Source organism: Canis lupus, chromosome 20 (assembly GCF_048164855.1).
Source record: "Canis lupus baileyi chromosome 20, mCanLup2.hap1, whole genome shotgun sequence".
In the NCBI taxonomy this organism is placed as follows: Eukaryota; Metazoa; Chordata; class Mammalia; order Carnivora; family Canidae; genus Canis; species Canis lupus.
Genome location: NC_132857.1, coordinates 53089305 through 53112410, shown reverse-complemented (window position 1 = coordinate 53112410; position 23106 = coordinate 53089305). Strand labels below are relative to the sequence as shown.

Below are 23106 nucleotides of genomic sequence, written 5' to 3'. Positions count from 1 at the left end.
AACGTAAAGAAACTTTGACTATTTAAACTAAAAAGAACAATATTTTATTCAAGGATAAAAGAAATATATAGATAAATTGAGGTCAGGAGTAACATATGAAATTGGATAATCCTAACTAGAGTATTTTAAGATCCTTATATCATACAAGAATTTTATATATCAACTTGATTGGGTCACAAAATGCCAGGTATTGCTTAAACATTATTCTGGTGGTTCCCATGAAGGTGTTTCTGAATGAGATTGACATTTAAATTGGTGGACTGAGTAAAGCAGATTGCTGTCCCCAATGTGAGTTGGCTTCACTCAATCTATTAGAGGCCTGACTATAACAAGCCTGAATAATGGAGTTCACTCTCTCTGCCTGACTGTCTCCAACCACGGACATTAGTTTTCTCCTAACTTTGACTTGAATTTGGACTGGAACTCAGGCCATCAGCTCTCCTGATTCTCAGGTCTTTGAACTCAGACTGGAACCTACAACATTGGCCCTCCTGGTTCTTAGACTCAGGCTTAGGCTGGGAACTATACCATTGGTTGTCCCAAACCTCCAATTTACTGACTGTAGATATTCGACTTCTTACCTACCATAATCGCATGAGGCTATTCTGTGTAATAAATTTTCAGTTATGTATATAGATTACAAAATCATATAGGAAATGTCACATATGTGTGTGTGTATATATATATATATATATATATATATATATGGCATAATATATAAATACCATTCATATATACAAAAACTAATTCATTTTAAAATTGATTAAGTATGCTTGTGAAATAGCTAATAACTAAAAGATATACCATGTAACTTCTAAAAATGTAAAAGAATGGTTGAATGAGAAAAAAAGTGTCTAAAGAAGACCAAAAAGGGGGGGAATAAAAAGAAGCACAATATCAAGACAAATAGAAAATACACAGTAATTTGATGTACTTTAATCCCAATATATCAATAACCAAATATAATGGACTTGGGATAACCATTCTAGAAAGGAAAGCTTGACACAACTAAAACAAAACACAGATGATTTGGCATCAAAATACTGATAAGCAGGTCAAGCAATTACTAAAGAAATGTAGAAGTTGTAATAACACCAGACAAAGTGGACTCATGGCAAAAACCATTATTAGAGATTAAGAGGGATATTACAAAATGATAAAATATTCAACTTAATAGATGAATAGATGCTATAATAATTCTAACTTGTATGCACACAATAATATAACTTAAAATCTATAAAGTGAAAACCAATGTAATCACAAGATGAAATTAAGTGCTTTCCCATCATTGTTAGAGATTTGCCATAGTCCCCCAATAATTGTTTGGGCAAATTGACTAAAAATGGCTAAGAATATAGAAAAGCTGACTGGTATAATGAATATTCATCATAAAATGGACATTCATAAAACTACGCTCAAACATTAGATAATATGTACTATTTTATATGTATGCAATATGTATAAAAAGTAAACCTAATCTTACCCTACAAATTTTAAATGGCATATGGAACACATTATTTGCTCATACTGGCATTAAAATGGAGATTTTGATACATAATAACAAGGGAAGACATTTATGTTAGGAAAAGACACCTATGTTAGGAAAAGCAAAACCCTATCTCTAAAAAAATCATGATTCTAATAAAAACAATAAAATACATTAGAAATTAATTTGAACCAATGATTATACAGTTATATTGACAATTTTATAACAATTATACTAACAAGAATGCTTTGACTAAATTTATAAGATACAGCTAAAACATGCTAGAAACAAAATTTATTTTCTTAAAAGCTTAAATTAGAAACAACAAAATATCTAGAAAACGATAGACTAAGTATTTAATTTCTTCACAAATTTTTAAGAAAAGCAACAGATTAAATCCAGGAAAGTAGAAAGAAGTAATAAAAGATAAATTCAGAAGTTAATGAAATGGAAAACAAAGCATGAAATTTTCCAATAGTGAAAAATGATTCTTCCAGAGGTATTAAATAATGTCAAACTTTATTATATTAAAAAGAAAATGATGGAAAGAAAAAATAAACAATATTAATAACAGAGAGGTTTCATAACTACAGAAAATATAGGGATTAATTTTATAATACCGTTACATAATAAAGTAAAAAAATAGGATGATTGATAATTTATAAGAATACAATTTATCAAAATTAAGATAAGAAATAACACAAAGATGAGTATTCTTATGTCTTTGAAATCAGCTAAGATGGGTAAAAAAAAAAAAAATCTTCCCACAAGAAAACACAGAGGCTTAGATAAATTCAAGAGTGAGTTCTACCAAATTTTCTAATAGCAGAAATAAATAAGTTCATTTTTGTGAGACTAACTTAACTTGACTCCAGCTAAAATAACAGTAAAATAAAAAGATAGAAGTTAATCCCGCTCACAAACATAGAAGCAATAATCTAAAATATCAGCAATACAAATACAGTTATTTACTAAAAGTGGAACACATCATATCCAAATTTATTCTACCTCAAAAAATGCAGAGATCTTTCAAAAGTTAAAATTGGAATAATATAACTCATCACATTCACATCTTAAATAAGAAAAAATATTTAATTTGTCAATAGATGGATAAAACTCTTTGATTATATATCTATATATCCTTATATCTATATATCTATCTATATCTATATCTATATATATAATATGTATACCTTTAAGATAAAAACGTTAACAAACTACAAATACACTGAAAATGCCCTAACTTTTTGGAAGCTATCTATTAAAAATTGTTGCAGGCATTTATTTAATAATGCAATATAAAATCTCTAGAATCAAAGCTCAACTGAACATATTCCATGATATGAACTCTATCACTACTTCTGACCATCGAGGAGGATGTGCCCAGTGGAGTTTAAAATCTGGCTCCCTCAGCATCTTTCTGTAGGGAACAAAGACCCAAACTCAGAAGTTCTATGGAGTTAATGCCTTGTGAGGTAAATTCTGAACAATGTTCAGGGTAATAAGAAGATGTTGGTAGATAAATTATTTGTTCCTCCTATTCCATTTCCCAACATATCATTCTGAAGGGCAGAGGAAACTTTCAACATGTCTAGAGACATCTTGCATGAATTTTCTTTATGGCCCCAATGTCATCTGCTTATCCTCCTTCCTATCTCACTTGCTGCCCCCAACACTGGGGCTGTCAGAGGATTACATTCCACCTCCCAAGAAAGCAACACAATGCATGCTTTTCTATCACTGTGGGATTTAGCAAAAACGTGGCTCACCAATAAAATGGATATATATAATAAAATATTTCAGAGCAAATAAAACAAATGAACTTCAGTTTTAAGTATAAACATATGAATGTGAAGAACAATGGACATTGAATGGGAATGTTGCAAAAAGATACACCCAGGATGTTTCCATTTATATAAATTTAAAAAATAGATAATATTAAGTAATGTAATTTTTACAAATACAAATTTTGTTGGAGAATTTTTTTTAAGCAAGGAAGGGATTAAAATGAATTTTAGCATAGTGGCTATTTTTTGTTTTTTGGGGGGGGTTAGAGAGGAACTATGAATAGAAAGAAGAAACACAGGGACATTTAAGAAACTGATAAATCAAATTTGTTCCTTGGTTTGAGTGTTCATTTTTTTATATTTGTAGGCTGTATAGATATACATTTATTTCTTATCCCCTTTGGACTTCATATCCCCATGCCTTCTGTCAACTTCTTATTGAAAGTTCTTGCAACTATTTTCGACAGGGCTTTCTTTGGCATGAGCTGTGAACTCCACCTACCTATGCGGCAGGCCAGAGGTACCAGGAAGTTAATTTCTGCAAAAGTATTACTTTAGCAAAGGCCAATAAGAACTGGTAGATGTTCCACACCTCTCAAGAGAGGAAATTCTAAGGTAGTTCTATCCATATTCCAGTTAACCCCAGCAGGATTCAACCTGTTGTTACCCACAGCCAACCTCTTCAGTTAGCGATAATGTACTGACTTTCTTTTTGTGACTACTGGGCTGCAAAGACAGCTTCCAAAGAATTGATTTTCTTAGTGTTCATGCCTTTGAGTGGTCTCCTCTCACTTCAAGTAATGGAAGCGACACTTGGCAATTTGAACCCTGCATCTTACAGTGATGTTGTCTGCTTCCTCTTTAGCACTTTTGGGAATCCTGAGATGTTATGAGAAAAGTGTGACTATACAACACACTACTGGAAACATTATATTGAGACACCAAGTAGAGAGGCCATATCAAAAATAAGAGGCCCGATATGATGTTATGAGCACTGGGTGTTATAGTATATGTTGGCAAATTGAATTTAAATAAAATACTTAAAAAAAAAAATAAGAGGCTCTTAGATCACAGAGTGTAAAAGCATCAGCTTCCTCATCCTGCACTGTCCTGAGATCTCAGCAGAAGTCACTAGTGATGGCAGTCCCATGAGAAGTCCCAAGTGAAACCAGCTGAAAAAATCAAACAGCTGATTTCAGTCAACACACAGAATTGTGAGATATAATAAATGGCAGTAAGCCCTTAACTTTGGTTTGCTGCACAGTAAACTAAGACTAAAATACCCTTCCTTCCTCCTCTCTTGCTCCCTCTGTCATGCAGGTGCTTCTTGGTATGACTTCCCAAACAGAGAACCTGCACTCTAATCTAGTTTTAGAATTTACCTTTAGGGAAGCCCAAACCAAAACAATATAATTAAATGTTGAAATAAAGCCAAATCAATATAAAATATATAATTGTCACACATTCATGCATCACATTATAAGCTAAAAAAAACATGAGGAATTATCTATATCTTTTTTGAGGGGTAAGAAAGAGAGCTTGATGAATGGAAGTCATTTGCTAATAGGTAGAAAATAAGATAATGGCATTGACATGTACTGTGCAAAAGGGTATATGTTGTAGATATTTTTATCCATTTTTATGTCCAAGTTCTCATTCTTATTTCTCTCCTTTTATCAGCAGTGGTAAAAGCAGGAAATATGGGCTATTGGAAACATGTTCTTTATTATCTTGCAAGCCTCTGTCTTAGTCCACTCAGGCTGCTATAACCAAATACCATAGATTGGATGGTTTATAAACAGAAGAAATACTTTTTGCATGTTCTGAAGACTGTTCACGATCAAGTCTCCAGCAGATTCAGTATCTGGTGAGGACACATTTCATGGTTTGTAGATGCCACTTGCTAGCTGTGTCCTCATATAGTAGGAGTGGGAGGGGGCTCTCTTAGGTCTCTTTTATAAGGGCGCTAATCCCATTCATAAGGGCTCCACCCTCATGACCTAGTCACCTCCCAAAGGCCCACCTCCAAATACCATAACTTCACCTCAGAAGTTAGGATTCAATGTATGAATATTAATTTGGGGGGAAGCACAAACATTCAGGCCATAGCACGTTCTTTCTTTAAATTGCATATGAGTAAATGTTGGTCATACTGAAGCACCAGACCTTATAGAACAATAGCCATAAAAACAAGACAAGGTTTAAGAAGAAAAGATTTTTGACTTTTAAGTTACCACTTTTGAAATGGGTATGGACTCAAAATTTTGTTCTTCAGAGAAATTCAAAATAGGTCAGTCTTCCATCCTTATGAACAGGTCACATGCATAATTTCCAGAAGTAAGAAAAAAATAATAATAGATGCCATTTTATAATTTCTTTAAGCCTGAGAAACAATAGATCATTTTCTCATCTGTTAATTCACATTTGTCCTTAATTTGTCTCATTCCACATAATAAGAATATACCTAATAAATAACTTACCTATTATCTGACATTAACAGTATGCATATTTACTTTATTCAATAGAGAATTTAGCCACTTCAGTTAACTTTTTTCTATGAAGAATTTTCTATAATTTTCTAATAACTTTACAGTATGTTATTTGGAAATAAATTCAAATAATTATTGCGAATGTTTCCAATGTATCTTAATATGCCATTGTACATACCTTTGAAACTCTATGCAGATTTCAAGTCCATTTGAAATATGTTTTCCTGCAATATGGTTTGAAACTTGGATAGCTGGTCTTTGAAATGTATAAATTATAGAAGAAGAAAATCAGCATAGTTTTCTTTTCCTGGGAAGTGGAGCAGTTAATATTCAACATGAAATGTCTAATCTTTAAATACATTATAATCTAACTGCTTAGGATAATTTTTGCTTTAATACCTTAAGAGTCTGCAAAGCCTGAAGGATGGGATTATTAAGATGGAATTTTAATGTCAAAATTATCAGAGAAGTGAACATATTGCTAGTGTTCATAAAAATTGTATTCAATTTCTGTATGATTTGTTCAAATAAGAGATGAGAATATATTTGATTATGGCTAGTAAGTAACCCAAAATTTGATCAGATGACTGGAGGTCACTGCTACATAAGGGGCTGTAAGCCTCAGAGGTGAGACTATTTAAAAGCTGAATTTACTCCAATATATAAATGTACCTGCAGAGATATGCATAAAAAAGTAGTTATGAAGTAATTAAATTGTTGGAATATTTTGTAGTGAAAGTAGAAAGAAACGGAGAATATGAAAATTTTAAAAATGAATCTAAATGATATTTTCTGTAGAAAACAATGCAGAAGTGTAGGGACCATATCCCGGTTTTCATTTTTTTAAAAGCTCCGGGATAACTCAGAATTAACATATGCACAACAGATTTGTAAAAGATTCTATTTTATTTAGCAAAACTTTATTAGCGTGCAGATGAATCTATGATATAGAATTTACTGTGGAATACTAACTGGTATAAAAAGCTAGAACAAGATAGCATTTAACTGCACTATTTTAGGTAATTGTTTTAAAGCAAATACATACTTTGCAGTATTTTTTATAATCATGCTTGTCAGTTTCTTAAGGAGGATTATCCCTGTAGCAATACAAACTTTCCCTTCTACATTATCAAATACCTACAATGATGTGCTCATGCATAATCATCTATGACTATTAATAGAAACTATAATAAGCAATCAATAGTCATTCAAACTTACAATTATAATTTTTTATTCCACTGATGGGGGGATGTAGAAACTTGTCTTATGTATTAGCCTTAAGATACAAAAGCTCAGTAGGTACTCTTCTGAGAACAATGCACATTTGTAATTTATGAATGTTCTTTTATATTCTTATAGATATAAATATACAGTTACATTTTCCCTTTTCCCCAGTGCTACATAATTATAACTTGTAATATGTAAATATTTATGAATTCACAGGATGTTCACTAGGAGAGAATAATGTTATACTTGCAGATTTGTCTAGTTTTTGCAGAATTCAGATCTTATTATTAGGCTTTATGTTGTATTGCAAAATGTAAAAATACATTGTTATAAATATGACTTGTCTAGAAAACATACCATCTGGTGGTTCTGTTGAGATTTGAGAATTATCTCAAAATCATTTATTGTTAGAAATAGACATTACAATGTTGGTTGAAAATTTTACTCCCTTTATTTTGTATAAGTAAATGGAGGACATAATGCTCTGTATTCTAGATGATAAAATATAGTTCATACATTAATATCATTAGCTATTAGAATTTATAGAACTTTACAGATCATTTGGACAGAAATGGCACACAAATTGATTGGCAGTGGCTGTCTAAAAATGAAATTTAGAGGATTATATCATAGATTAAAGGATACCTATGGTCCAGTGAGGAAGAGTCCTTGGCTGGCTGAGAATATATGTCTTAGGTCCAGGATGGGAATCTGATAGCAAGCATGCTGTACTGCCTTCCTTTATTTAGTATGAATTTAAAGATCACTAAAAACTGGTCAGAAATGACTATTCCAATCCCTAAAACATCAGTTGTCAGATCTACTTCCTTTTGTTTTTTAGATTTATTTATTTCAGAGAGAGAGTGCATGTGATGGGGAGGGAGGGGGCAAAGTGATCCAGAGACAAGCTCACTCCCCACTGAGCAGGGAACTTTACTTGGGGCTCCATCCCAGGACCCTCCCATCATGACCTGAGCTAAAATCTAGAGTAAATCACTTCACTAACTGAGTCACCCATGTCCCCAAAACAGATCTACTTCTTAATGTTTGTTCAAAATCTGATTCCTATAACTTTCTCCACTTAATCTTAACCCACTATGCACTTCAAGCATGAAAACTTTTTCCATATCAGAAGACTAGCATTCTTTTTCCCTTTAGATATTTCCCTTTTCCAAATCAAGTCATTAATTGCTCCAGCTTCTTTCTCTATAATATATGTATATATATATATATATATATATATTTCTATATATTGCTAGTATATATAGTATATATATATATATATACACACAGTGTATATACTATATATATATGTATATATACACATAGTTTCTTCCTCTATAGTTTTTTTATATTTATTTATTCATGAGAGACACACAGAGAGAGAAAGAGAGAGAGGCAGAGACACAGGCAGAGGGAGAAGCCGGCTCCATGCAGGGAGCCTGATGTGGGACTGAATCCTGGGTCTCGAGGATCACCCCCAGGCTGAAGGTGGTGCTAAACCACTGAGCCACCCGGGCTGCCTTATAGTTTGTTCTTAAAATATTGCTACCAGAAATAAATGTTGTAGATTATATCTTAAGTCTATAAAGTAAAACAACGATTTATCTTAATGAAAACGCAATACTGTCCATTTAATGCAATAAATGATCCCATGATCTTTTCATCCTCTTGGATCTCAATGCCCTTATCATTGACAATATCTAGGGGGTTTTATTTATTTATTTATTTATTTATTTATTTATTTATTTTTAATTTTTTTAAATTTATTTATGATAGGCACACACTGAGAGAGAGAGAGAGGCAGAGACACAGGCAGAGGGAGAAGCAGGCTCCATGCACCGGGAGCCCGATGTGGGATTCGATCCCGGGTCTCCAGGATTGCGCCCTGGGCCAAAGGCAGGAGCCAAACCGCTGCGCCACCCAGGGATCCCCTATCTAGGGGGTTTTAAAGGAATCATTCCTCTCAGTTCCAAATATTGGGTTTTAACAATGTCCTCATCTGATAAGGATGATAACCATATTTTCATGATTGTTCATTATTGGCCAATGACTGCACTATGTATTTCACCTTGGTTATATTATTTAAAATCATCATAGCCCTAATTATCTCTACAGACAAACAACAACAACAATTAGAAAGTCAAAAGAAGTTGAGGACAATGCCTAAAGATGTGGCATCAGTACGTGTAACCCTTTTATATTTATTTTGTTACTTTGGAACAACTCATGTTTTTGAGTTTTTATTTTGTAATTATGTTAGCCTCTCTTAGGAGACAAGAAACACATATTCTGAATTTTTCTTAGATATTGAAGGTTTATTTTAAGCGTACTGGAGGAAAATGTGAGGTGGAAAACCAAGAAGTTCTACAACAAGCCTCTTAGGGAAAAGGGAAGGTTTCTGTAGATATTCAATAGCTTAACTGTCTCAGCTACAATCTTCTTTAGTCTGATAGGACAATGTCCTGTGCTTACCATCCTTTTTGTAAAAAGCTTCCTTTCTTCCTTAGAATATAATATGATGTTATGGTAACTCAAATGTTTTCTGTGTCTGCTGTTACTTCTGTGGAAAGATTCACCGTTACTCTGGCTGAATGCCTCTAATTACTTACAACTTCTGTGTCTTCATTTTAATATCATAAGACTTGATGCTGGTCATCTTACTCAATACCTTTCATTTAACTCCTCTTGAATTCTCCCAACAACATTAAGGTAGGCAATATTTTGATTCTCAAATCACATAAGAAAAACATTGAGGCCTGGAGAGATTAAATAACTGACCAATTGTTGAATAGGCAGGACATTTCTGAGCCTGGGTTCCTACTCAGGTTTGATTCCAAAGTGTAGGTGTTAGCTCACTGCCTCTTTTCTCTCTGTGACTGCCACTCCGCCCATTCTGCTGGCAGTGATGTTATCTCTGCATCCTACATTCACATTCCAAAGGTATTTCCTAAGTGATTGGTAAGTCCTGACTCTCAGTGGGACCAGAGAATTGGAGATGTTGCCAAATGCTTTGCTTGAGTGAAAATATAAACTGTGTGTGGCATTTCTTTGATCCACCAGTTTAACAAATCTGTCAAGAAAATAAATCACATTACTTTAAACAAAAATGTCTTAGTGACCTATGAAAACATTAGCAACATACATCTTTGAAAATTCATGATATAATTTAGTGGAATAGCCCTCATTCTTATGCTTATTGAATCTAGAATCCACAGGTCCCCTTTTATGTAAATGAAAGTGGTTCCCCAGTGGTCTCTTTCTTCCCCATTTCTCCCCAGTTTCTCTCTCATTTTCCATGATTCTCAAAATGTGTTTTATGGAGACTCTCCTGTTGTGTGACCTTTCAGCGTGCTCATGAACAGTGTTCCTCTGCCTGGAAACCATGAGCTCTGTGTGAGGTAGTTGCTCTGTTACCAGCACTTTATCTGTCACATTCTCACCTTTTCAGTTTGGAGAGAGTTTTAAACATTTCTTTACAGATAGATATTCAGTTGTCTCTAAATAACTACTGTTAAAAACTAAGCGGCCCTGTGTGCTCACATACAAGAAAGAAAGAAAAAAGAAAGAAAGAAAGAAAGAAAGAAAGAAAGAAAGAAAGAAAGAAAGAAAAAAGGAAGGAAGGAAGGAAGGAAGGAAGGAAGGAAGGAAGGAAGGAAGGAAGGAAGGGAAAGAGAAAGAAAGAAAGAAAGAAAGAAAGAAAGAAAGAAAGAAAGAAAGAAAGAAGAAAGAAAGAAGAAGAAGAAGAAGAAGAAGAAGAAGAAGAAAAAGAAAGAAAGAAAGAAAGAAAGAAAGAAAGAAAGAAAGAGAAAGAAAAGAAAGAAAGAAAGAAAGAAAAAAGAAAGAAAGAAAGAAGAGAAAGAAAGAAAGAAAGAAAGAAAGAAAGAAAGAAAGAAAGAAAGAAAGAAAGAAAGATGAAAGAAAGAAAAGGAGTTTTTTGCAACAAGTTTGCTGCCAGAACATAGGTGTTAAGAAAACTAGCCTAAACCTTAAAACAAATGTGAAAGGGAAAGACGCATATCACTGGACACATAGATTCAAGCAAGCTGGCCATTACTGGCCATCTGATCTACAAATATAGTGGGATCAACAAATGAACTATGAAAAAAATTGAGAAGGAGGGTGCTGAGGTGGAAATGGGCTCCTTCAAGTATGCCTGGATCATGGATAAGCTGAAACTGAGCATGAACATGGTATCACCACTGATATCTTCCTGTGGAAAATCGAGACCGGCAAGTATTACGTGACCATCATTAGTGCCCCGGGACACAGAAGCTTTATTTCTTTATAAGAAATATGATTATAGGCTCATCTCAGGCTAATGTGCTGTCCTGATTATTTCTGCTGGTATTGGTGAATTTGAAGTAGGTACCTCCAAGAATGGGCAGATGCATGAGCATGCCCTTCTGGTTTACACTTTGGAAAATGTGTAACACTCATTGTTGGTGTTAACAAAATGGATTCCACTGAGCCACCCTATAGCCAGAAGAGATATGAAGAAATCACTAAATAAGTCAGCACTTACATTAAGAAGTTTGGCTAAAACCCCTGACACAGTAGCATTTGTGCTGATTTCGGGTTGGAATGGTGACAACATACTAGAGCCAAGCGCTAACGTGCCTTTGTTCAAGGGATGGAAGGTCATCCATAAAGATGGCAATGCCAATGGAAACATGGTACTTGAAGCTCTGGGTTGCATTTTGCCAACAACGTATCCAACTGACAAGCCCTTGTGTCTGCCTCTCCATAACATCTACAAAATTAGCGGTATTGGTACTGTCCCCTTGGGTTGGGTGGAGACTGGTGTTTTTAAACCTGGCATCATAGTCACCTTTGCTCTAGTCACTGTGATAACTGAAGTAAAAAGTCTGTTGAAATGCAATCCAAAGGTTGCTCACTGGTGAGCAACTTTTCTTTCCACTTAGGTGGTGATCTAAGGGTCATGAGTCCCATGTTGGGCTTCACCCTCAGTGGGAAGTCTGCTTGAGATTCTCTCTCCCTCTTCCTCTGCCCTTCCTTCTCATGCGCTCCCTCCCTCTCATTTTTAAGTGGATAAATATTTTAAAAAAGTAAAAATAAATAAAATCTGTACTTTTTAATGGAAACAACTTGATCAAATATCTATCACAGAATTTGAAACCCATTAAAAAATTAATGAAAAAAAAAGAAAAAAAACACAATTGGGTCACACACACATATTAAATTTTTATCAGTATTCTCAAGATTGCCTTGCGGATTGTATCATTTTATTCTACCTATAATAGTGCATTAATGCTGTATTCTTTTGTTTCATCTTTGATAATTGGATTTTAAATAATTACCTTCTTATTATATACTATATATACTATATATATATGTATATATGCTAATATATACATGTGTTTTGATTCTTTAAACAACTTAAATTCCCATTTACTTTCCTTTTGTGTTTTTATAATTATCAATGTATTTGCATCTTTAATCCTCCTAGAATCATTCTTAGAGCCATATCGTATTTTTATTTCTTAATTCATTCTTATTCACATGTTCCTCTTTCCATGTTTTGTTATTGGTTTTTTTTTTTAAGCTTTAAGATGCAAATGGTATATTTAGGAAGCTCATCTATATGTACACAAGATAAACTTCATTAATTACCAATCCAGCTCTCTCTTCAGTAGCTGTCCTTAGAGGTACTTGATTGAATTAGGAAAACCTTGGGAATAATAAATGATTTTAATGTAAGTAAATCTATTCTTTTTTCTGAATGAGGTAATAATGATATGCATTTGTATCTCATAAAAAATTTCCTACTTCTCATCTGATCCTAGCATTGTTTGGTAGCATAACTATTATCATTTTTATTATAAAGTTTAGAAAACTGAGACTCAAAGACAAAGTGATTTGACCAAAGTAACAATTTATATGGTGGCATGTATGGGATTTTAACTCCAAATATAATACGTTTTCAAGGAATAGCAAGCTGGAGCTTGCTGGAGCTTGCTATTCCTTGAAAATACAAATTATTTCTGGAACACTCATCTCTGTTGCCTTTTGTTGCCCCAACAAAATGTCTTCCTTTGCTAAAAAAAAAAAAATTCCACTCATTAATTGTAGTGAATTAAGACAACATCCAATAGTCCTCTATTCAAAATCCAAATGCCCTTAGAGATTTAATAATCAAGCTGTTAAGTAATTAAACCTTACTAAGAATTAGCTTATCAGATTGCTTTTCATCAACCACTAAGTGAGAAGCAATGGAGCACAAAGTAGAAGAGATCAGATGGAGAGAGAAGCAAGCAATTCTGAAGGGGACTGACGGAGTACAACACAGTTGGTAGCATGAAATTCTGGACTCCTGGCATAAATGGTGAGTATAACCAGGAGATCAATGTTTTAGATAACAAAAGAAAATCAATTATTTAATAATATTGTTATATGATTATTCCTGGCTGCAGACATAAGCTATCATTCTATATTCAGATCTTACCTCTGTATTTCTCTTACTATCTCATCCTACAGGTGTAAGTATATATATATATATATATATATATATATATATATATATATTTTTTTTTTTTTTTTTTTTTTTTTTTTTTTTTGCTACAGACCGTAATGGTAAAACTCACTTGACTTTTTCTAGTGGGCCTTTTCTTTTTTTTTTTAATTTTTTAAATTTTTATTTACTTATGATAGTCACACAGAGAGAGAGAGAGGCAGAGACATAGGCAGAGGGAGAAGCTGGCTCCATGCACTGGGATCCTGACGTGGGATTCGATCCCAAGTCTCCAGGATTGAGCCCTGGGCCAAAGGCAGGCGCTAAACCTCTGCACCACCCAGGGTTCCCTAGTGGGCCTTTTCTTGGTCTGTCATATACTTCCATAGATTTCAACTCAAAATCAAACAAGACACTCCATCACTGTAGTGTCTCTGACAGCTCTCCCCTTGAGGAGTCCTAGAGAACTTGCTCACTACTTTCTTGTACCTCACATGAATTCACATGGACTTCTGTCCTGAAGTTAGGACTTCTTTCCCCAAATCTCTTTTCTATCTTTCTCCTTCTGTTTGCCTCATATTCTCTGATGAGAGAGACCAAGTCATATTTACCCTTGTGTTCCTGATATCTGTCAGTGCCTAGACCTTGTGGTAAGAGAAATAAGTCCTTCCTAAAAGTGTAGTGAATTAATTAAAACCTGGGAAACATGTAAATATGCATAGAAATATACATACACAAGTATTTCTTCCTTTCCTCATCAAGCTAAATTGTCACCTGTTTTTTACCTATTTTAACTTGTTTTAGTTTTCTTCAGATTAATTTTTCCATAGATGTTTTTAAAGCAACAAATTTGACACCAGAGAATAGAAGATAAGAGAAGTTTCACTGGGAGCTCATAGCAACCCAGTAAAAAGAAAGCTGAACTGTAAAACTTAAGCGATAGTCTTTCAGATGAAGAACTACAATAGCTTCTGTTGAGATTATAGGCTCTTTAGCTATTGGTGTGCCCCAAAATATTCTATTTTGTATCCCTGTTGTTGAACAATAAACATATTAACCAAATTGATTGAATGAAACTATTAGTCAAAATTAGAAAGAAAAAAAAAAGAGGTTAGGCGAGTTTTTTCTTATATATGTATATACCAAAGGGGGGAAAAAATATATCAATTTACTGAGTGCATTTTCAAAATTTATGTCTATTATTTTAAAAATATTTAGCTGATTTTTCTGGCATGGTATAGACACAGATCATGTTCCATATGGGTTGCCCATAGGGTAAGCCTTCTAAATGAAAGTATTTGTGTATTTTTGTGAGCCTTTCTTTATTGTAAATTATGATAGCATCTATCCCACACATGCTAATGCATAATAGGACTTTATACACTTGACTTTCCATTTTTCTCTTTCAATCTCAAGTTCTATCATCTTGGCAGATCTGCCTTTAACACATGCATTGGAAGACCACTTTTGCTTCTGCGGTTCTTGAAAATTTTACAAGTTTTGACCAAACAGGATGCAAAATTGTTTTTGAGTTTCTGCCATGAAATGTCTAATAACCCTGTCATTCTTTTGAAAATACTGTGTTAATAAATTCTGACAATGTGCAAAACATAGTGAGAAGAGGAATTTTTGCTTCCCACGCAGCTTTTCTCCAAGTGGTAGAAAAGAAAGAGAAAAAGAGAGAGAAAAGCCCCACAATTAGGTCAGATAGGCCATTTCTTCATGGAAAGATTACTCCTGAAACTTTTATTCCCAAACTCTGTCTGGGGAGGGTCACTTTCAAGGTCTGAGGAAAGGAAAATTTTACTACTGTTGTGGAAGCACAGACAGCAATCTAAAAATTAGTCCCTAATAAAACCTTTAGATTTTTACATTTTGATAGTCAGCTTTTTAAAGCCTTTCTTTTCCACCCAGTTTCATATACTCTACCACTAAATCAATTCTTAGGTCTGGCTATATTAATCTTAAGATGGTGGATGGTACTGCATGATGACCCTTTTTATTAGAGAATCTTGCATCAATGAATTCATACACACACACAAAGACAGACAGACACACACATACACACACACACACAAGTGGTTTTCTTATTCGAACATCCATTGTGATTGATATTAGTTAAAACCACAGTATAAGGAAAGTCATGAGGCTCAAACATGCAGTTGTTCATTATGGAGGCTTTGATGAGATGTTGACTCACTTAACACTATGCAATCTTTGTTATTTAGGAGAGGTCATTGGCACATATATACCTTTCTCATGAATGCTACAAATGAAAAAGAAAATTGAATTCCCTGGGGAAACATTATCAATAAACAAATACCAATTTTCCTTAAAGCTGATCTGAAAACTCTTGGCAACTACTAGTACATGTACACAAATTGAAAGCATTGTCTTTGTACTTCTCTGCATTATACCATTCATGTTGGTGTTCCTCTAAAAGCCATGACATCAGAGAAGCACCCCAGGAGCCTAGAATCACAGCCATTATGAAAGAAAGCTTTTGGCTGCAAGGTAGTGAAGAAAAGGCCATGGATCAAACCTAAAAGCCTGCTTTTGAGATTAAATTGATACCATAGGCTCAGTCAGAGTTGAGTTAGTGTGTACCATACACTATGCAGCATCTCACAGTATAGATTCTCCTGGAGTCAAGCAGTGTGATTCTGATCAGCTTCTTCCCAGATTTACCAGCTCTGGATAACTCCCAAGCAGAGTAATCTTGTATATCAAAAATACTTAGCAGTTTTGTGAAAGGTAAAAAAAAAAAAAAAAAAAAAAGGAATTTGCTAAATCCTCTTTCCATATGAGACCTAATGAGTACCTCAAGATACTGCCTGTCAGAGAAAAGGAAGGATTAATGTTTAAAGTCATTATTCCACCTAACTCCATCAATTTCATGTCACCAACACATCAAAAGGTGCAATTTTCAGAAAGCTGTTTTCTGCCTAAGTCTTTTCATTGTGGTTTCACAACACAATTGCCTACTTAGGCCCTCCCAGCACATGGCACCCTCGCAATATATGCACTGTTTGGACACAATACGTTCCTGTTTTCAGTTAATTAATACATCACGAGGAGCTTTCTAAACTACAAAGCCCTCAAATCTCACAAACAAATAAGCTTTGGATATTATCCCTGAGCCATGTTTTCACTGCCTTTCCCCCCATATTTTCTTTTATTTGTGTAAAATATATTTTGACTTCAGTGCAACCCATAAGAAAACTTGATACCCAAATAATATCAAGCATAATTCAGGAAGAGTAAACAAAAGTAGGAAGAAAACAGTAACAGCCCAGCATTATTTTTAATCCTTCACATTCTTTACCACATCTCTTAGCACATTTCATTTAACACATCTCTCTGAGAGAAGATAATTCTTGTTTTTTAAATTTTCCCTCCCATTGAGAGAACAGTTACAGCTAAGCAGTATCCACAAGATGTAATAAATCTCTTTCTAAGTATGTGACAGGTCAATTTTCTTTTCAGGTTGACCTATTTATTACTATTTCAATTAATTGGGGGAAAAATCATTAAAAACTCACAAACAATGGTTATATGTAAATCCAAGAAAAAGTTCTGGGTTGCTTTTGTGTGTGTGTGTGTGTGTGTGTAAGAAATGTGCTAGTATAACTTACATGAACATAAACATGCTTTCAAAAGCTAGGATAAGATGTATTTGGTATATTAAAATGGAGTGCCCTTAAAACACACACAGAGATATAATTTGAAATTCAGTATACATGCTTGTAAAGCTTTTTAAAAGTTGAAAAAAATTCAAAACCTTAACTATGTTGGGTTTAAAACAACAGTGGTATCCCAGTCAAGCTAAAGGCTATTTTAGGGTATCTTATTCCCCACTTAAGTTGATTTTTATAATAAATCAGATATATTTTGCTTTGATAACAAAACTTTCTTTGTTATTCAAACAACAAATTTCAAAAGGTATTTTAATGGTATAGAACAAAGACTTTATACTGCATAATAATGGAAATCTTGATTAAATACCCAAAATGCCCATTAAAATTAAATTAACAATTATAGTTAGGTAGTTCAAAAATAATTTAAAATATTAAATATGCAGGCCTTAATTTAAATTGGACAATGCTATTTGTAATATATTAAAAGGAAATGGTCTATGGATTCCATTTGTCTGTAGCAGAAGTTAATAGTGACATTCTTATAGCAAAACACTTGCAGTTTACAACTTATGTTAACAGTGCAATTGCCCATGTAACAGTGAGAATAATAGAATTGTGTATGTGCATGCATGTGTGTGTTTGGGGGAAAATGCTGTTGTTTTCTTTTTTTTTTTTAATGCTGTTAATCTTTCTTCTTTTGTCATTCTCTCTGGAAAATTAAGAAAGCTTTCTTCACAGATCATAAAACTAAGAGAGTGCACAAACATACTAAACCCTCAACAAGAGACTTCAAAAATATTTGCAGGAATCAGCCATCTACATCAAAGTCACATGCTAGCATGAAAATCTTCAAGGAAGATAGATGCAAGACAGGCTCCAATGTACTATGGTGACAACAGCTCAAATAGCCAATAGGCAGCTATCAGGAGCAAAAGATAAGGTGGTGAAGAGCTTGGTAATTGTGACTTTTTCTCTGCCCTTTAGTGCCTGAATGCTGCTAGTCCTATTCTATCACAGAACAAGCATTCATGCTAGTCCAGATTTGCTAACGTGCATTAGCCACCTTTAAAGACTAAAACTCAGCTGGGGTAAGGAGAAATGTTATCAAAAACATGCATGGAGTTCAGCCTCTGAGTACCTTCTCCTCCCAATGCTCATCCTGCATCAGGTGCTCTATATTGCAATGCACTGAAGATTTTGGAAATACCTGCGGCTGGAGCAGAGGCTCTGGGATGTGCCCATGGAACCCAGCCACTTGGTGGGGTATAAAAGAGAAGAGGAAAAACAGATATTACAACAACAGTAAGACTTTGCCTGAGATTCCCCATACCCATTTATTTCCCTAACTCTTCTAGAAGGGGTGAGTCCAAACAAAGCTTAGTTTCTCTTCCCCATATCCCAACATTTGGTAATATAAATAGCTGATACTCCCAGGATAGCATGAAGTCATAAAGTACATTAATAAGACATCTCAGGATCACAAAGACTATAAAAGTCGGAGAGCTCACTGAACAACCTACCATCATGGAAGCAGAGTTAATGGTGCAGAAAAGACAGAAATTTAAAATAGACAATATCCTAAAGAAAACCATAAAATAACATTATATAATTTTCAAGATGACACAAAACAGATATCTGAGTATTAAAATAAAAATATTTATTGAAATAAAGAACTCACTAGGTAGTTTGAATAGTTAAATGGATATAGCCAAATGGTAAAATGGGTAAGCTGTAAAGTCAAGGAATTTGCCAAAAATGAATAAGAAAGAAATTAAATTGTTAAAAAATAAAAGAATGGAAACAAAAAGTAGAATTAGAAATGCACCATATGGGGCAACTCTGTGACTCAGTGGTTGAGCATCTCTGCCTTTGGCTCAGGTCGTGATCCCAGGGTCCTGGGATCAAGTCCCACATCAGGCTCCCCAAGGGGAGCATGCTTGCATACTTCTTCCTCTTCTATGTCTCTGCCTCTCTCTGTGTGTCTCTCATGAATACATAAATAAAATCTTAGAAATGCCAATATGTGTATCACCAGAGTTCCTAAATGAAAGAAAAAATATGATAAGGATAAAAATTAATTGAATAAATCTAACTGAAGATACCATAAAATGAAAGAAACATTATGGCATCAGCTATAAAAGGCTTATAAGCTATAAAAAAAAAGATATATAAGAGGAAAAATTTAAAGAAAAAGAAAAGAAAACACAATTGGACCTTTAGGATGTACTCTTTGGAAAAGCATTAATTATAGTGAAGAATGGTAGATAACTACCTTGGAAAGTTCACTGTTCAAGTAAGAACTAGTTTTAAAAATATACAAAAGAACTCTACCCTAGTAATACAGCATTTAAACTTCAGAAGGAAACACCGAGGACAGAAAAAGAAGAATAAAGACAGCTACTATGCATAAAGATGCTTTCTTATTTGAAAGAGGATATAAATATTAATATGCTTAAAAAAAGATATGGAAAATAGTAAGTATACATTTGAAATGTGAGATACAACCAGTGATGCAATAACAACAGCATGCATAACATGAAGTATTTGTCTATTCAAAGAATAAAAATATAGAAAAAAAAGATATGAAAGAAAATTTGAAATGAAATTTAAATTGGGAAATTGAATAAAAGCAATGAACTGTCATATGCATAAATAATTTAACACATCTTTTGGGAAATTAATTTCTTGGGGTTTCTGCATGGCAAAGTCAATGGGGCAATCCACTCTTTTTTTGGCTCAGGTCATGATCTCAGAATCATAAGAAAGCCCCATGCTCATTGTGGAGTCTGGTTGGGATTCTCTCTCCCTCACCCTCTGCCTTTCCCCCCCCCCCCATGATATCTCTCTCTCAAATTAATCAATTAAAAAAATAAAATTAATGTCTCAACAGAAAAAAGGAAATATCTATTATATTCTAATATCACGAATAGACATATATGTGTTATATGTGGCATATGTACTAAGTACATAAAAATATATATAAATACATAAATATAAATCTATGTTATACAGCTTCACATTTTAAAAAGCTTCCTTTCCTACCCTCCCATAAATTGTCATTTTTATCACACATTCTAATTTTACAGTAAATTAATTAATTCTAATAAATTAATTAACCCTACAGTAAGCTATTACTATTTTGCATTAGACAATGAATTATTTTTGAAGCAATGAAAATGAAGGAGTTAACGTCTCTTTTATTGATTTTCCTTTTCGTCACTCTTACTTTCTTTGTACAAATCAAGATTTTAATATGAAATTATAGTGATTCCAACTTCAGAAAATTCTTGAGCATATCCTGTAGTACAATCTGTTGTAAATATATTCTCTCAGCTTTTATGTATTTGACAAAGTCTTTCATTTGAGTTCGCCTTACGATATTTTTTATGGGTATAAAATTCTGAGTTGACAATTTTCTTTATTGTAGTATTTTACTTTCAATAAATATGTCATTCCATAAGTTTCTGGCTTGCATCATCTAAATTAAAATTTTAATTTATAAATTAAATTAAATTAAATTAAATTAAATTAAATTAAATTAAATTAAAATTTTCTCTAATTCCTATCATTGCTTCTCTGAATGCAGTTTCTTATCCCCCTGACTTTCTTTGGCTGCCCTTCAGCAGTTTGACTATGATATTACTTTTCTAAAAAAAAAATCTGGTTTTGATAGGGTTATCAAAAGCTCTTGGATGCATAGCTTATTTTCTTTCATTAATTTTGGAAAATCCTCATTTATGACTTCTTCAAATTTTTTCCTACCTTACCTCTTTCTTTCTTCTGTAACTACAATTACTTGTAGCTTAGACTATTTTAGAATGTTTCACAGCTCTTGAATTCACTTTTTTTACACTATTATCTTCATGTTTCACATTAGTTTTTTACCTATCTTCAATATAAGATAAATATCTACTCACATCACCTTTAGTTAATCTCTATCTTGATATTTATTCTTTAATCAATCTGACAAAATATAGATATTGTGCTCTGTGTGTGTATGTGTGTGGGCTCACACGTGTATGGAAGGAGAGAGATAGATAATCCAAACCCAAGCAATTCCTATCTAGATTGACTCAGTGTCTCACATTAAAGGTCTAAGAGAAGAGATGTTCCCAATTTTTTTAAATATCATGCTAAAAATGATTGTCAGTGTTTAATCAAGAAGTAAAAAGCACACCTTAAAAAACAAGACAGAAAAGAAAAACAACTCACTGTCAAGAGATAAAGCAATCTATTATGAGGCTTGCAATGGCCCCAATATTGAATCTATCAAACAGGGTTCTAAAAAATAACTGTGAATGAATAATATGTTTTTAAAATCTAGTGGAAAAGGTAGAGGACATGAGGAGGTATTTCAGCACTGATATGAAACTACTGGAAGAGCTAACATAAATGTTGTTTATAAAGTTGCCATATCAGAGACAAATAAATCCATCAAAGGGCTCATTTCCTGAAAAAGCATGGCTGAGGAAGCATCATTATTTTGAAAGTAAAGGTCTTCTTCAGTAAACTCATAAAGGAAAAAAAAAAGGGAATATATTGATTTAGACTATCATTAAAATATCTTTAATATTACAAGAGGTTAATATAATAAAAATAGTGATGACAAACTTCAAAGAGGTTATGCAGCCTAATGAATGAAGAGTGAGTATACTTAATAGACCCAGTTTTTTAAATATCACTAAAGCAAGAAATCCAAAAGATAATATCTGAATACCCTTGAAATGCCATGTATTATACATTGATTATAATTTTCTAAGAAGAATGTAAGGTAGATTTAGATTTTTATAATAAATTAACTGAGATTGGGGTGCCTGTGTGCTCAGTCTCTCTGCCTTTGACATGATTTTGGGGTCATGGGATCAAGCCCCATGTTGGGTTCCCTGCTCAACAGAGAGCCTGCATTCCCTCTCCCTCTGCCATTTCCCCCTGCTTGTGCGCTCTCTCTCTCTCTCTCAAATAAAGAAATAAATAAGTAAATCTAAAAACTTAACTGAGATTTACATAAATAAAGTGTCTCACCCCAAATTATACATATGTTGTCATAAATATAAGATTCACCTCTGAGACATTGCTTTTCCAAAGAGTTTGCTCTTTTTTACACATCAGTGCTCCCCAAAGTGTGCTCTTTCAACCAGAAGTACCAACATCATCTGAAAATTTGTTAGAAAGGCAAATTCTTAGACCCCATTCTAAGCCTCCTAACTCCAAAGCCCTGGAGGTGAGCCCAGCAGTCTGTTTCAACACGCACTCCAAGTGATGGTGATGCACACCACATTTGAGAGCCACTGCTCTGGCCATGATGAGATTTATCTGGTTGATTTACTGATAGAAGTAACTGTGTCATGGTTAGGAAGAGAGACAGTGCCAAGAGGAAATCACTATGACCGCTGGATGTAATAGAGATTAAATATTGATCTTAAGAAAAGGGACTGGAAACTTCACATATTCTATCAGGCCTGCTAAAATAACGTGAAATGGTAAAGGAACTTCCAGCAAACCTGTGCTCTATTCTACCCAGACAGAAAGGAGTGAGCAGATTCTCTGCCTCATTAAAGTTACCCTTTACTACAAAGTATTAAAAATATTTTTTTAAAGCGAAAATTTCCTCACAGTGACATTTTCAGGGTTTGGCTAACACTAGAACCCAGAGATTAATAGTATATACAAGTAACTTAAGATGAGTCTATGGACTCTTTCTAAGCCTGTTAAAAATTGTGTTAGCCTGAGCAGGATCCATGATTACCTTTTACCTCAGATTTCTTAATCTGAAAAGTGGGATAACAATATAAAATTGTTGTCCTTACAGGAACTAATAAAGACATAAAGTGAAAGATTCTCTTAAAATGGGAACTAATTTCACTTTGTCTAAACATTTTTAGGAACTAGGAACTAGCATAAGAACATCTCCAACCTCTAAGTAGTAATGTACTACATTGAGCAATGTGACCACAAATACACATTCTACAAAATGTGTGTCATTGAGTACGTATGCCTTTAATCATAC

The 23106-nt window shown here is 33.6% G+C and overlaps 1 long non-coding RNA gene across 1 annotated transcript in view; it reads left to right on the top strand.

Annotated features, from left to right (window-relative positions):
* Window positions 1-23106, top strand: part of LOC140611969 (uncharacterized) — a 317125-nt gene that overhangs the window by 272656 nt on the left and 21363 nt on the right. Inside the window, exon 9 of the long non-coding RNA XR_012013313.1 lies at window positions 13214-13335. This is a non-coding gene — a long non-coding RNA (uncharacterized lncRNA). The remainder of the gene's footprint in view (window positions 1-13213; window positions 13336-23106) is intronic.